At 34.4% G+C, this 15293-nt stretch overlaps 1 protein-coding gene across 3 annotated transcripts in view; it reads left to right on the top strand.

Moving 5' to 3' along the window:
• bs (blistered) overlaps positions 1–15293 on the top strand; it is a 569070-nt gene that overhangs the window by 25928 nt on the left and 527849 nt on the right. The gene's annotated exons all lie outside the window — the stretch shown is intronic.

Genomic DNA, 15293 nt, shown 5'->3' with positions numbered 1-15293 from the left:
TGACTACTTTGGACATCCGGCGCTTTAAAAACGCCCACTTCGACCATCCGTGGATGTCCAATCGAGAGGAAATTGGTTGGTGGTGCGTGTTGCAGACGGTGACAGAGCTGCGGCAGGTTTGCAAAATCCATCGGGGCAGACGGTGGCGGCGGCGGTGGTGCTGGTAGAGGCGAGGGGCACCTTCCACTCACCTACCCACTTGCACCACTTACTGTCCGCCAGGACAGCCGCACTCGTGTCGGGGACTGAAGGGCTCGGGAACTGATTATGGATGTTTTTCGAGAGATAGTTTTTTTTTTTTTTTTTTTTATTGTTAGGCGTATGGTAACACCATAAAGAGCCTACTTGAAATAGGATTGCCACCTTTGGAGTGGCATTAGAAATTTAGCGTTGGAGGTTCAAAGGCACCAGATTTTTAAAGCAGTCTAATATAATAGTTAATGGTGCAGCTATTTTTCATTAATTTAACCTCTTTTCGTCCTAGCTTCATTAATGCTCTAGGACAATGGGTGAATTCCTGTTCTCCCAGGTGGAAGGCTCTAACACTTAATCCTTAACGTTATAATTTGAAACGGATGCCTTCCATAATAAACATTATAGATATATTTATAAGTTTTAAGAGCTATCGGCCTTTGAAAGTAGGCTTATTAATAATTAACGTTTAGAGCAAAATATTGATAAACCTTATGATTTGTTGGGTTCATTCCCATGAGCCCTTCAACGGCCCCAGAGCCTGTTTTTTAATGTTGTACTTAATTGTACGATGATCTCAGTGTGATGACTTGTGTGCCATACATGTACAAGACATGTCGCCGAGGATCACCGTCATTCATCCGTTGCCTTTTTATCTCCCCTCGTCGCATGAGGCCTCTTAGATTAATTCAGTTGAGGAAGCAGCTTGTCAAATTTTTAATTGTCTTCATTCACGATTTTCATAGTTCTGGACGTTTATTTTTTTATATAGTTTTTCATCTGCCTATTTATAAAGTGTTTAAGTGTCCAGGGCTTAGATTAAGTACATCATCCCTCCCTTTTTTTCCCGCTTGAGTCAATGATGATGTTTGGTTTGTATTTAATGTGTATGACGGTGATCTTCAGGTGACTTAGTGGGCGCGGGCGGGTGTCATTCCACGGGTGGGTTCATAGGCGTCCATCATTGCAGAATACCCGCCTGTTGATGACACTTCCGCCCCCCTCTGTTATTCCCAGTTAGTGACCAGTTTCATTCGAGTTATGCACAAAAAAGTAAATTGTCATCTTAAACGAGGCGGTATTACATAAGATACTTTGATTTTTCTTTTATAAATTAGCTAGAATGTAACTTAAGACTGAACTTTTTTTTTCTCTGATTTTTGTGAAATCTGCCCATTGCTTTATAAGTCACTAACTTCATGACTAAAACTTATCTTAACTTTTATTTGTTGTCGCATAAGGTTTGAAGCTGGTCATTCATTTCCCACGTGCTTGTGATAATGTCTACCAATCATTGTGATCATTTCTTAAATGTAGAAAGATTCCGGTGTGTCCAAGAACGCATATTTTTTTTTTTTTTTCTGTAGTGCACGACAAGCATGATGGTTATATTCTTTTCATTGTGTAGCATTCTTCACCTTTTCTTGAAATACTACTCCTGACATAATCCCAATTAGTCCCTACCTCAGGAACATTAAAAGGAGACCCTGATTAACTTTGAAAAACTTGGTTTCTAGGTTGTCTTTGCCATAATCTGTGAATTTATCTACTGTGAGGGTTAGTTCTCTCGAAGGGAGTCTGAAGGAGGTTTTCCGTTCTGTTGGTTGTAAAATTCAACGTTGTTTATTATTTTATGATTGATTGATTCAACTGAATTAAACACTCGCTAGAAATTCTTTTGAATTTCACGAAGTATTTATTCAAAACATTTCTCTTTGTCCTTTGCCTTTACTTATTGGCATTTTTTTCTTCGGGTTATGTTATTCTTATCTATAAAAAAAGCCCAATAGTTGATATTTTATACCAAAAATTAAAGTAACCAAATCATTCATCCTTAATGTAGAACAGAGGGATAAGCAGATATGTCCTAGGGCCAATTAGGCGCTGTTCTTGAAGTTGACATGCTGTTGTAAAAGAATGATTTTAAAAAGATAGAATTTGAAATTCATGTTTAGCTTCAGCTTTAAATAATTGGGTAAGAGAAAAAAAAATTCTAAAGAACAGATTGTGACCAGCGCAACATCTCAATGTCAGGAGTGGTATTGTTTGGTGCTGAGATGTTCAGAAGTTAGACTTCTTTGTTACACTATTTCTGTTGCCTCTTTATTTGTAAATGCTTGTCAAATTTTGCATAGGTTGGGGAGAGGAAGAAGTAGAGTTTTTTTAACCAAGCCATGCTCGTATTTTATTTTATCTCATTTTTTTGGCGTTGGCGTCTGTCCTCTTGTTGGTTAAATCAATTTTCTTTTCTTGACCCCTACCGCTTCGGTTCTTCTCCCCCCTCCCTCCTTGAAAATGAGCGGTTTTTTTTTTTGGTAAATCTTACTAGGAGTATAGATAACTGGATACACATTACATGGATTGATTTACATGTATTTTTATTGTTTATATATATATCCTTTGAAGTTTCTCATGACAGAACGCTCATGAAAGAAAAAAAGAAAAGCTTGTCATCTGTATTTCAGATTTCATTTTCGATGGGACCTGTACCTCACATCAAAGGTTGTTGCCGGTGTCTGGTTGTTAAAATGTAGAGTGTGTTGTGAAGTTGTTTTTTTAGATCCTCCGTTTTAAGCCATGACTGTGCCAAAGTTTAGCCGTATAGTTCGAGAGCGGTTTTGAGGCGGGACCTAAATAAGACCTTTAATTCCAACTAGTTGTCGTTCTTCATCATTTCCAACTGAGTCGAACCATCCATCCTTCAAGAGTTTGTCTGAGGACCGTCAGTGTTTCATACCTCTTTTGTTTCAGTACAAAATGGCAAGAACAGTTTTGGAAAGAGTCGTATGAGTGTCTGGAGGGCATTCTATCCTTTTAATTCTACTGGCTGGTTAAAGTTGACTTTCGGAAAGAAATTGGCGAAGGAACAAAATGTTTGGTTTCTTCAGTGTACTCTTTTCTTGCTGTCTTTCAGTTACTAGGCTTATGTATTTTGTGTAGACATATGCGGATAAACAGTACTGACTATTACTTCCACTTTCAACTTTTTTTAAGAATTTCTGTTAACAAACTGGTGTATTGAACGACTCCAACATGGTAGAGATTGAAGTGGATGTAGTTGGCTTGTCTATCGGTTTGAGGGAAACAGCGTTAGGTATGGTTGCCGCCTCCCGCCAGATTTTTCTTGCCCAGTCCGCGCCCTCAAAGTTAATTTGTCCCTTTAAATTTTTTCTTTAGTCTTTGTTTAGTTTGAGTATTTACCTTTATGGTTTCATGTTTTGCAACTCCTGGTGTTGGTTACGGTGGCACGAATATATTGTGTGTAGCATAACTTGACTCTGCAAAAATTGTGGTAGTGCATGTCGTGTTTGTGTCAAATTTCGTGCATGTTTGCTGGATATTCATGTTTATAAATAAGCACTATATACATATGCACAGAACTTTGGATTGCATGTATGAGTTGTGTAGAAGTATATTGTTTATATATTTTCGTATGTTTCTCCAGAAGTGTTCTCATTTGCTTTTTAATGAATTAAGATTCCAGGAAATGCAAGGTTTGAGATATATATTTTTTCTCTTATTATTTGTTATTTAAACTCTAGAGGGTTGCTGGGCCAAAGGGCCATTTTTTTTTTTTTTTTTTTTTGGACATGGCAGCTCCCATCTGCCCCATAATGCATGACAGATAGGTAGAGCTCCTTTTTGGTGCCATGTCTCGGTTACACAATATATCTTTTTCATTATTATTTCCTACGGAGATGATGATGATGATTACCAAATGTGATGACTTAGTTCTTAACGTTTAAGTACCCATTACTTCACTTGATTTGATATTGTTAGGTTTATGATATATACTGATTATTATACTGTATCTAGTATTTTTGTTCTACATGTAACGATATTCTCTTACTGTCTGTTTGTGACACTTCCTGTTTTATATACTTTGTTTCCCATTTTAACATAATTTTTAGGTTGGATTATTTTATTGATGAATTTTCAACATGTTACTTATGTGTAAACTATATAGTATGTGTTTTTTATATTACTGAAATATTTTGTGTATGTGTGAGTGCTGTCCCTTGTTTTTATAAGATGTTTTTTTATTAATAGTGTTGCTATGTGGAAGTGTGTGGTTATTGCTATTAAGTGAGTTATATGGTTGTATTTGCAGCGTGTATACCGTCATTGTATGTTTTTTTTTCTATGGTTATGTTCGCGTGGGCTGTTATTGCTCTAAGGTTCTACCCGAAATGCTCCTTTAGATAAATTTTCAAGCGGACATGCCGTAAAACAACTCATGTTCTTTGGTTATCATGCCCCATCATCCTAATTACAGCGTCTGTTCATCTGGAAAACCTATCCACCCTCCATCTTAATTGTTTGGTTTGATTAGGGATTGTTGATGGCTTAAGGGACCTCTTCATTCGCTGCAATATTTGCAGTTTTGATATTCTCATTTAGGAGGTTTTAATGGGATGTTCAGGAAATCAACAAATCTTGCTGGTGGCAATAATTGAGGATGAGTGTTCTTATGATTTTGCCCTTTGAATTTAAATTAAATTTTAATTGAACAATTGGGAGTGTTTAAGAAAGGATAACTAGTCAGCGGACGAGGGTAACGCCAGCTTTAACCAGATGAGATCTTTCATTTTGGAAAATCAGGAAGGGAGGCAGTAAGATTACTCTAAGCTTGAGAATGTAGACTTTAAAGGAAGGAGAGTAAAGAGGAAGTAGGTCGGCAGCATTCATGACCTCCAGCTTTTAACAATGGACAAACCCTGTCCCGCCTCATCCTTGGCACAAGTTCATGCCATATGTAGTGCTAGGGAGTCTCATTAACAAGGCCCATCAATGCTATAGATTTTGCAGATAGCAACTTACTCCCATATTCCAGTCAACCTGGAAATACTCTTTCTTTGTATTCCTGTAAGGGTAATGCATTGGTTACATTTTCCTCCAAGTTGAAACTCGATTGTGATGTTTTTTGCCAGATTTTTTTATGAGGAAAGAAAATGAAACGTTCGTTTATAAGTAATGGGTGTGTGTGCACTTTATGAATCTATATGTATGTATGTAAGTGTATGATAGAGAGGAATAGTCATTCTCAAATGCAATTACGTGTGGCATGATAAGGCAGAGAGCTTCCATTCCCCATCCTGCTACTTCTAGGTCATTGTTACTCTTCTTTCTGGTGACTGAGGATCAGGATATATATATATATATATATATATATATATATATATATATATATATATATATATATATATATATATATATATATATATATGTATGTATGTATTGTCATACATGTGCATTCAAGATAATCCTGTTCTCCCTCCCTATGAACAAAATTATAACCTGATTAGAACTTTTACTCGTACAGAGTAGGAGTGTGAAATACCGTTGTCAATCACTTACGCTGTACCTCTTGATTCTTGCACTTAGGTCTCTTGCTTTTCAAAAAGCTTCTAATGATTACTTGTTATTAGTCTCTTCTCCCAGTGAGGAGTCCCCCACATGTTGGTATATATAAGATGTGCTTCTCTATGTAACGGTCTCTTCTTTGGACCTCTGGTGACTCAGGAACTCCTATGTCTCTCACCCCAGTGTAGAGATTTGTAATTACGAGGTTCGCCTGATTTATCCTATAGATTTTTTTCTCAAATGGAATACACACCAGATAGCAGCCTCCCTGTCCTTTCTCTTTTTATCTCTCGTAATGCTTTAGAATCATATTTTCTTATTCCTTTTTGCCAATAATAATTTTGACACTGTATCAAACGCTTTTCCCCATAGATCATATATTCATTCTCGGTGGTGAATGATCTTGCCGTGTTTATTGGAACCGCATTTTCCATCCAATCGACCACTCTATTTAATTTGAGGTTCTGTTTAATCTAAGATTTTCTTTGAATTTTGCCTTCCATTCTACTTTGAAAAGGTTGATATCATGAGAAATATTGTTCAATTAATTTTTGTTTTCATTTCAATATGGTCCAATCATTTATGGAAAATAAGTATCATTTGAATTATAGTATATAAACGAATATTTAAAGGTTAATTTCTTTATCTTCCCCGCTGAATAGTTTTGCAAAATAACTATCTTTACAATTAGCGTATTTCCTCTTTTTTTTCCATTTCCGTACACCCCGGGGACTGGACCCAGGGAGGCTAGATCATGCCAAGCACAAACACTGTAAATAATTGATGTTAAAAAAGAATTTTTTTTATTAACTGAGTAGTGCAATAGGTAACTTATTGTAGTTTTTAGGACAAGTCTTTTTAGATGTGGAAAATGTAAATACTTGTTTATTAATCTTGTACAAATGCCCGATATGGTTTCCTAGTAAAATCATGTTATTAGAATGTGTTTGTTTTTCTTATGATTTCTTACAACCCATTTGATTTTTTTCATTTTAATTTGTTCCTGATTTTCATTTGGTCTTTATGCAATTGTGGAAACAGTTTTGTTATCCTGCTTTGGTTATGTTGTCACTTATTTGAGATGAGAAAAGAAAAACCTTTTGGCCTCTGTCTCAAAATGAAATGATTTTGACTATGATATATTTTTCTATTTCAAGTCTGGTTAAATAACCCAAGAAAATTGAGGAAATTATTCTTAAGAATAATTTTAAATGAAATGTGGATTTAGAATTTGGGTTTAAAAATGGTTATTAGTGCTGATGATATTGGAAAAGATATTTTGGCACGTTTGATTAAAAAATGCCTCATGGAAATGAATTGAATGCCAAGCTTAAAGGTAAAAACCATTGAGTGAAAAAAGATGAGAATTGAGGTTACCTCTAATTATTTCCTTAGCCCATTTTCTTAAAAAAAATCTAAAACAAAAAAGGCGTAGGCATTTTTCTTTTTAAATTTTTCTATTCATATAAGTTTAAAAGTTTTGGATTGCCATTGTCTTGTTTTCCGGTTGAAGTCGGTTTTATGCATTTTTTTGCGGGAAGAATTTTTACGATAATTTGAAAGAACAATTTATACAGAAATATTAATTTTTTAAGGAAGGAGACCTGAATCAAACCAAGTTTAATTTGCATTAATTTTTATTGTTTTGCATTACATGAAGTATACATGAAGAATCTTAACTCTTCGGATATGAAAGTTACATGTAGAAGTCATACATAGATATGCACAAGAGTAATACAACAGTTTTTCTGTAACATATTGAGGTAGAAAGTCATAATGAAACCATTTTCATTCATGTTTATTTATAACGAAGTTTATATTATACAGTTGATATTATACAGTTGCTGTTAGGTTTCCAAAAAGATAAAAAGAAAGTGGAAAAATCGAAAACAGATGCACAGAGACCGGCAAAACAAAAGTCGGAATGAAATAAAGTATCCAAAGAAAAATAAATAACAATTTCCAATATGGTGATGCAGAAAGATACAGAGAATTTAATTAAAAATAAAGATAAGTTGAAATTATTTAGGAAAATATTCTGAAAAGCCAAAGTCGACTAAATATTTTATGTTTGGGCTTTATAATAATATTGAAGACATTTCTAAGAAAATGTGGTAGAACTTGGAGACTGAAAGGATGATAGAAAAGGTTATTTTAAGGCATAAATTAAAAGAAATAATAAAAATTTCTTAAAAAAGTATAAGAAAAAGTGGAAAGAAGTCGGAATTAATTGCCATAGCTTCGTGCTTTGACCTACAAGAGAAAAAAAAGAGCGAATTACAGAAACCTTTCTAAGTAAATTAGGTCAAAGTAACGCATTGCCCAACGTTAGTTTAATTATTTGGAATAGTCCAGAAATAGTAAAAAAGAAATGGTAATTATATGTTTCTCAGATTGTTGATTATCGGTTTTCATATAGGCCATTTGCTTGTGTGATTCGTTACTTAGAGACTTCTTATTGGGTGAAATTATATCTTGAGTATATTTTTTTCACGGGTATGGAGTTTGTCTTTTTACCCAATTATTTTCAGTCTATTTTCTTTTGGGGGTTGGTTGAGAAATGAAAGTTATTGGTCATATCACATCATATTACGATTTTAATCGTATTTAAATTTGAATAATGTTATTGAAACTTATCTATTCTCAGACCATATCCTATTTGATACTGTTTCCATGCGAGTAAATACTTATAGTAAGCGACCTCCTGTTTTGTCGGGTGGTTATAATGTTCTTATTATAACTCATAATTGATTTTTTATTTCAATTAAACCGAAATCATCAATAACCAAGTGTCACATTTCGCGTAAAAGCAGCTCAATATTGGATGATGAAAAAGCCTTGCTTTTCCCTGTTGGAGCCCTTGGGCTTATAGCATTATACTTTTCCAACTAGGGTTGTAGCTTAGCTGCAGCTACTACTACTACTATTAGTAACTCTCTACCGATCTGATTTTGAGATCTTCGTTCTCACACACAAACAGATTTGTATTTGCTTATATTATTTTCTCTTAATGAGGAAACAGATTCCTTAGTGAGATACAGTCTCTATTTATTTCATTTTTGTCTTTTTATGCGTAACTAATTAGTTATTTTGTAAATCTGGTAACTTTTTTATCGTCAACCAAGTAGTTTTGTTACCGTTTCTATTCAGGTCTTTCCCTTCACATTTGTTCCTGGTAAATTTGATGGCATTGTAACTACATTTTTTTTCCATTGTGCCTTTTAAATTGTATGAATTTATTCTGTTGTGTTCTTGCTCATTTTTCTTTAGTTTTGTGCGAGTTTTGCTTTATAAGCTGCATAATTTATTATTCTCTTTGGTAGCACAATCTTTATTACTATTATATTCTTTTCGAATTAAGATAGCTTGTAATGATTTTGCATAGTAGAAAAGTTTCTTTCTCTCTCTCTCTCTCTCTCTCTCTCTCTCTCTCTCTCTCTCTCTCTCTCTCTCTCTCTCTCTCATTAAAAATTTTGGTTGCTATTAACCCAAGAAGCACAAGATATTTTATATCAACCCAAAGAATGTATGATATGGTTCACATTGAAAGGAAAAAAGGTGCATCTCTCAGTTTTATTGAGAAGGCATCAGGCTTTGCTCAGCGGGGTCACTTTTGATACAATATAGTAATTCATGTCTTTAGATGGATTGGTTTCAGTAATAAGATGCTGTTTAGTATATATGATTGGCGCTTTGTTTTCCCCCAAGGTTCCAAAGTAATGAAAGCTATAGTCATAGAGAGAGACCTTAGCAATATGATTTTTTATAGCAAAATGTAAATACATTAAGGTTGGTCTATTACTTTTAACTATATAATTGAAGGTACGAATTCGGTAAAATGAGAAATGAAAACGGTCACTGAATTAACAGATTGGGTGAAATATAATTATTTTTGTAATAGTAGAAAATTCTAAAGGAGTTCGTGCGCAGAGTTATTTAATTGGCAGTTTAGGTATGCTTTCGAATTATTGTTATTGATGGCTATTGATCACCATTAATCTCTTGCATAATGGAAGACTGATTTTTACATGAAAGCCGGTTTCTTTTTTTTATTTTTCCCTTTAGTTGAAAAAGGAAAAGTTCTTCCCCATTCGATTCACAAAAATTCTCTTTTTAAATATGTTACTATAATGTCACTTTGGCTTGTGGCAAAGACTCTAAAGAAATGAAATGTGAAAATTAGCATGCAAACTTTATGCAAAAATGAATGCGTTTAACTTTACGAGGCCATTTGATTGTTAGATAAGTTGAATAATATGCGAGGTTAGACACGATTTTTGTGTTAGAACACACACCTTATTCAGATCTCATCTGTGCAAAGGAGTAAAGGCTTTATAGCCGAGATGTATAAGGTAGGCATTCCCGTCATAACTCCAGCCTGTCAGGCGGCAGTAAGTGGCAGTCTTTCACAAGAACTGGTTCAGTGATACTATTTTTTTCCTGGCCGCGACGGAGTAAATAATGAATCGGTCAGGTTGCCATGGCAATGGCTCTTACTTGACCTAAAAGAGATTGTGGCGCACCTGTTGCTTGGGTGCTCTTTTTCATGATGAGTATCATTAAGGGAAAAATATTTTGGATGCAATACAGCAAAAAGTTTCTTGGTTTCGTTATCTGTCGCCTGTGGTTGGTTTCAATTGTTTTGCTCGTGTAGCATCTCGAGCAGGAAGTCGGGAGAAAGTGGGGAGTTGGAGAGCAGACAAGCCAGGTGACCAAGTTTAACGCATGCCAGGTGACAGGCTAGCAAGCAAGCAAGCAAGCAAGGAAGAAAGAAACAAAGAAAGAAAATAAGCAAACAAGGCAGGCCAAGGATAGGTGAAAGTTACATCTTCTATCAAAGGGATGACAAAGCGGAATAAATAAGACAAAAGACGCTAAGTTGGAGGACCCACAAGGAGGTGTGTGATGTTTTGCAAACACTGGGATTAAGTAATGCTTCGTAAACAACACCAGTATAAAAAGGAAAGGACTTTAAAGTGTCGCTGAGAATTTGATTACTTTAAAGAATGCAATGGCTGGAGAAACTTATTGGTTTACTAAGAACAGTGAAGAAGGTTACATTCATACGGTGGAATGAGGGGAAACGTGAAATTCTCTCTCTCTCTCTCTCTCTCTCTCTCTCTCTCTCTCTCTCTCTCTCTCTCTCTCTCTCTCTCTCACACACACACACACAAACACGTGCCCAATCTAAAGTAGTTTAGACAAATAAGCACATTTTGTATAAGGATATGAAATAAAACAACATTAAATTTTTCATTGATTTATGCACCTGTAGAATTTTATTTTTTGTAGCATATAATATTAAAAACGGCGTATCGGCTGTTCCATACCTTTTTAATGAAGCTTTGCCGAATAAAACATGACTGACAATGAAGATGAAACTCTTTTTACCTACCTTAGATATACTTCTGATTTCCAATGCAGAAATGTGCTCTTTGTAGGACAGTTCTGAAAAATGATTAAGGTCAGAATTTATAAATGGCTCAAGGTTGTTACATCACTGGTCTTCTCAAGTTTGTGTATTTTGTTTGCATGATTTTGCAAGACGATAAATATACCCAGACTGCAACTTTGATTTAAATTCCTAATTGGCATCTCTTTCTGTTTCCAATTTATTCTTCCTTTCGAAATACGTCTCCTATTCTATCTCTTCTGCGATCGTGGCCGCATTCATGTTCAAAGAACGTGTTATGGTGTGGGAGGAGAGATAGTGATCGCGCGGAGTGATTGTGAATGAGGTCTTGTGTTGATGGTGTTTTGTATGAGGGATGGTGATAGGTGCGCGCTCTCGGCTGAAGCGTGATTAATGGGATGGCTCACGAGATAACCAAGTGGTTGTTGGCGTGTTTGTTGATCTGGTGTTTAGGAATCTTTTCTGCTAATATATGGGCAATGATACGGACATAGTGTGTGTGTGTGTGTGTGTGTATATATATATATATATATATATATATATATATATATATATATATATATATATATATATATATATATCAACGACGAATGAGATTTATAATTCAGTCATGGGAATATATATATATATATCCACTGAAAATTCTTAATGATAAATACTTTTCGCTGGACAAGGACTTGAACCTTTGCCTCTGAGTCGAAATAGTCCCAAGAGCCATCAAGAGGAGATATAAGTTCATTCCAAGTCGGCTGTACATATTCCTTTCGAATTCAAGAATCAGTTCTTAGACTTGTAATCAACCCATCACTATGAAAGCTAATTCATGAGTTTGCAACACAAATGATCATATGTGTGTGTTTGTGTGTATAGATACATGCTTTTTGGACATAATTGTTCTCTTATATAATGCTCATTAAGTGTTAAAACACTTGTAACATCAATTATTTTATGACAATGCTTTGTAGTAAAGTGCTGTCTTAAAATAACTGATGCTGCAGCTACTACATGTTGAACAAAAAGATAGTATCTTCAATCATTGTAATAGGAATCTATGCGTTAATCTCTGTATGGTCATACTAAAAGTAGAAGATCTCTCTCTCTCTCTCTCTCTCTCTCTCTCTCTCTCTCTCTCTCTCTCTCTCTCTCTCTCTCTCTCTCATACACTAGCAGTGCTCATAAAGACTTTTAAAGTTTAAATGTTTTTGCATATTTTATAACTAAATAGATATATGTCAATAGAGTATCGGTATTAAAGATCATTTGCAAAGTAACTCCAATGTCGGCCATCTTTATAGAAAAACCATGCAATGAACAAGTTACATTCATCATTGATTCTGAAGTGCATTGAATAAATAGACTGAACGAACGTTTATTGGTGTTCTCGGACTCAGAAATGTTTGGATTGAAAGTCGATAAAGATTAAAAGTGGATTAAAAGAGAAGCAGCTTTGGTCGATGATCTTTCTGGAATCTCGTGTACAATGACCTTAACGAATTTTCATAACTCGTTGAGGAATGAGAAGGTTATGTGTATGTTGTTGAAGTTTAAGATTGTTTTATGTTTTCAGTCATAAATCACTGACTTATTTGATATACATTAGGGTTGCTATAATAAAATTCTTTCCAATGGCTTCTTGTTCGGTTAACCAACACTGCCGAGTAAGGACGATTATTTAAATGCAGTAATAAATAGCGTTATGGTTAGGAACGCACATAGACACACACACACACAATATTTACGTTTCTCTGTGTTTTTCATTTCGTGAAAAATGTTAAAAGTGATTTTTTTCTATCATTTTCGTCCACTTTTCCTCGAAGTTAAATATTCGCATAAGAGACAAGTTTCAGTGTAATTTAGTCGGAAAGCTTGTTAACACGTGTATGCCGAATCGGTAAATCTTCGAAAGTAACTGGCTGCAATATTTGCAAGATCATAGTGGTGCATTGTATATTTAACAAAGCAGAGGTGTTCATTATAACTTTGTTAAAGAGGAAAATAAAGATCGAAAGTACGTATGTTTCTTTTGCTTTTTACATTGTCCACATCGGGACACGACCAATGTTGACCGATAATACCTTCTATCACCTTCGGCACGACTGGGAGCGTTCCCTCATTGGACGAGATGTTACCTCGCAACAAGACGATTGGTGGGTTTATAGCCGGTCTAACGGCCCTAACTGTCAGGCGTAGCAACACCAAATTAGTGAAGGCAGGCACCTTTTAAACCTACCAAACATGTCGAACACTTTGCACACGCTACTGATTGAGAAAAGTTCTCCCTTTTTTTTTTTTGGAAGGGGTCCTGTGAATGGCCTCCTTGGTCCCAATGGTAGGCCATAGGGTCCATATTCCTTGAATCTATCAGTTTTCTTACTTCCTTTCCTCACTGGGTTAATTTTCTGTCGGAGCCCTTATAGCATCCTGCTTTTCCAATTAGGGCTGTAGTTTAGCAAGTAATAATAATAATATCAGTTTAAATCTCTTATGAAAGGCGTTTGCTCTATGTGCATAACTGTTTAGGCTGTTACAATTCATCGCTGTATTTTTGGTCTTGTTATTTGTTAGTTTTTTGGAAGATTGAAAATGTATGTTATTACACTTTAAGCAACTTGAAAATATATTTTTTTCTAATCTTTTGTTCCATCTCACAACTTTATATTATTTAATTACTTGTTTTTTGAAGTGAATGTGTTTGATGGATCAGGAATAATTGGTAAACTACGATGTTTGAAGATATATAACGATCACTTAACATCGTAATATATGTTTAGATAGTTGATAGCTTCTTCGTATATCGAATTGAGTTGAAGACTGGTAAAATCTTACTCAAAGTTTCAATAGTTTGGTATCCTAGTTCAGTTGGTTTTCAATTGGCACGAAGACCCTTGGTGTCAAGAGGGAAAATCTGACTTCATAATTGAATATGTGTCATTCTTCCCCGGATTTAAAACTTCTATTAAAAAATTATTCACGAGTCGATATATTTTTTATTTAAAAACATATTTAGATGAATAGTAAAAATAACAATCGTAAATACAGTATATGTAAAGTAAGAAAAATATTTATGTAAATATGCTATGATGTATATATGTTATAAATTGTAAGATTGTAAATGTATGTTTCATAATAAAAGAAAAAAGTTACATCCTGAGTCAGTACAGACTTGTGATATCTTATACCAGCTATTTATTGGTAGTTACTATTATAAATTAAGCGACAATATAGTGACCGTGAGGAATTGCATATGGGCAAATTGAATAACTTTTACAGTCTATTGAAGAAGGAAGACTTGTTGAACAAGCCTTCTGATGACGCAATGGTTTAATAGGAAAATTCCAACGTTACTTAGTCTAAGGTAAACGGGTAGGAGACCTGGTAATATATTAAGAATACCGCATATGTTTTTGATGGATTTCTAACGAATTGAACGCTTTATGGAGGGAAGATCGCAGTTTATTTTGGATTCCTTCTTGGAGAAGCTTATGTTTTTTTTCGTTATGTAATGCTTTATGAATAGAAAATCTACTCAATTTATAATATCCTATAAAATTATAAGAAGCTGTAGTATCTCCCATTGTAAACACTGAAATCCCCTTCTGTGTTTTCTTCGGTAATTTTCCCATCCTGCAATTCAAGGCTAAGTTTGAGAATATAAGGAAACGCAAAATTTTCAAAACATTAAATATGAATAAACTGAAAAGCTTCCAGAAACTATTTGAAAATATATAAAGAATAATAATAATTTGACTTCCTTGTCGTCGAAATAATATTTTGATATTTCGACTCCATGAAACCCAAATTATTATTTGTATATTGTCATTCAATGTAGTCCCTGACGGCGTTTCAACTTATTCAGATTTAGTGTTTTGAAAATTTGTCTTCTGATATTCTCAAATGATCTCTGGTTCGTGTAATTTCATTTAGAAAATATTGTTTTCTGTTCTGTACCTTTGAACCATCATGTTATTTTTGAAAACTTTTGCATTATTCTGACTTTTATGTAATGGAGCCACATTTTGTTTATTTCCTATTTTGAAGGGCCTTTTGGGGTTACCCTAAGAAGTCCACTTTTTTCCTATTTTCTTGGGACGACTTCGAGGGACCACCACTTCCTCTATTCTATTCACATAAAAATAATTTTTTTCCTGCTTTCTCTTTATATTTCCCACGCAAGGTGTATATGTGATTATATATACACCTACACGCACACACACACACACACACACACACACACATATATATATATATATATATATATATATATATATATATATATATATATATATATATTATATATATATATATATTATAATATTTGTACCTA

The sequence above is a fragment of the Palaemon carinicauda genome, chromosome 1 (assembly GCF_036898095.1).
Source record: "Palaemon carinicauda isolate YSFRI2023 chromosome 1, ASM3689809v2, whole genome shotgun sequence".
NCBI lineage: Eukaryota > Metazoa > Arthropoda > Malacostraca > Decapoda > Palaemonidae > Palaemon > Palaemon carinicauda.
The sequence above is the reverse complement of the archived record's forward strand: the minus strand, read 5'-3'. Positions and strand labels throughout refer to the sequence as shown.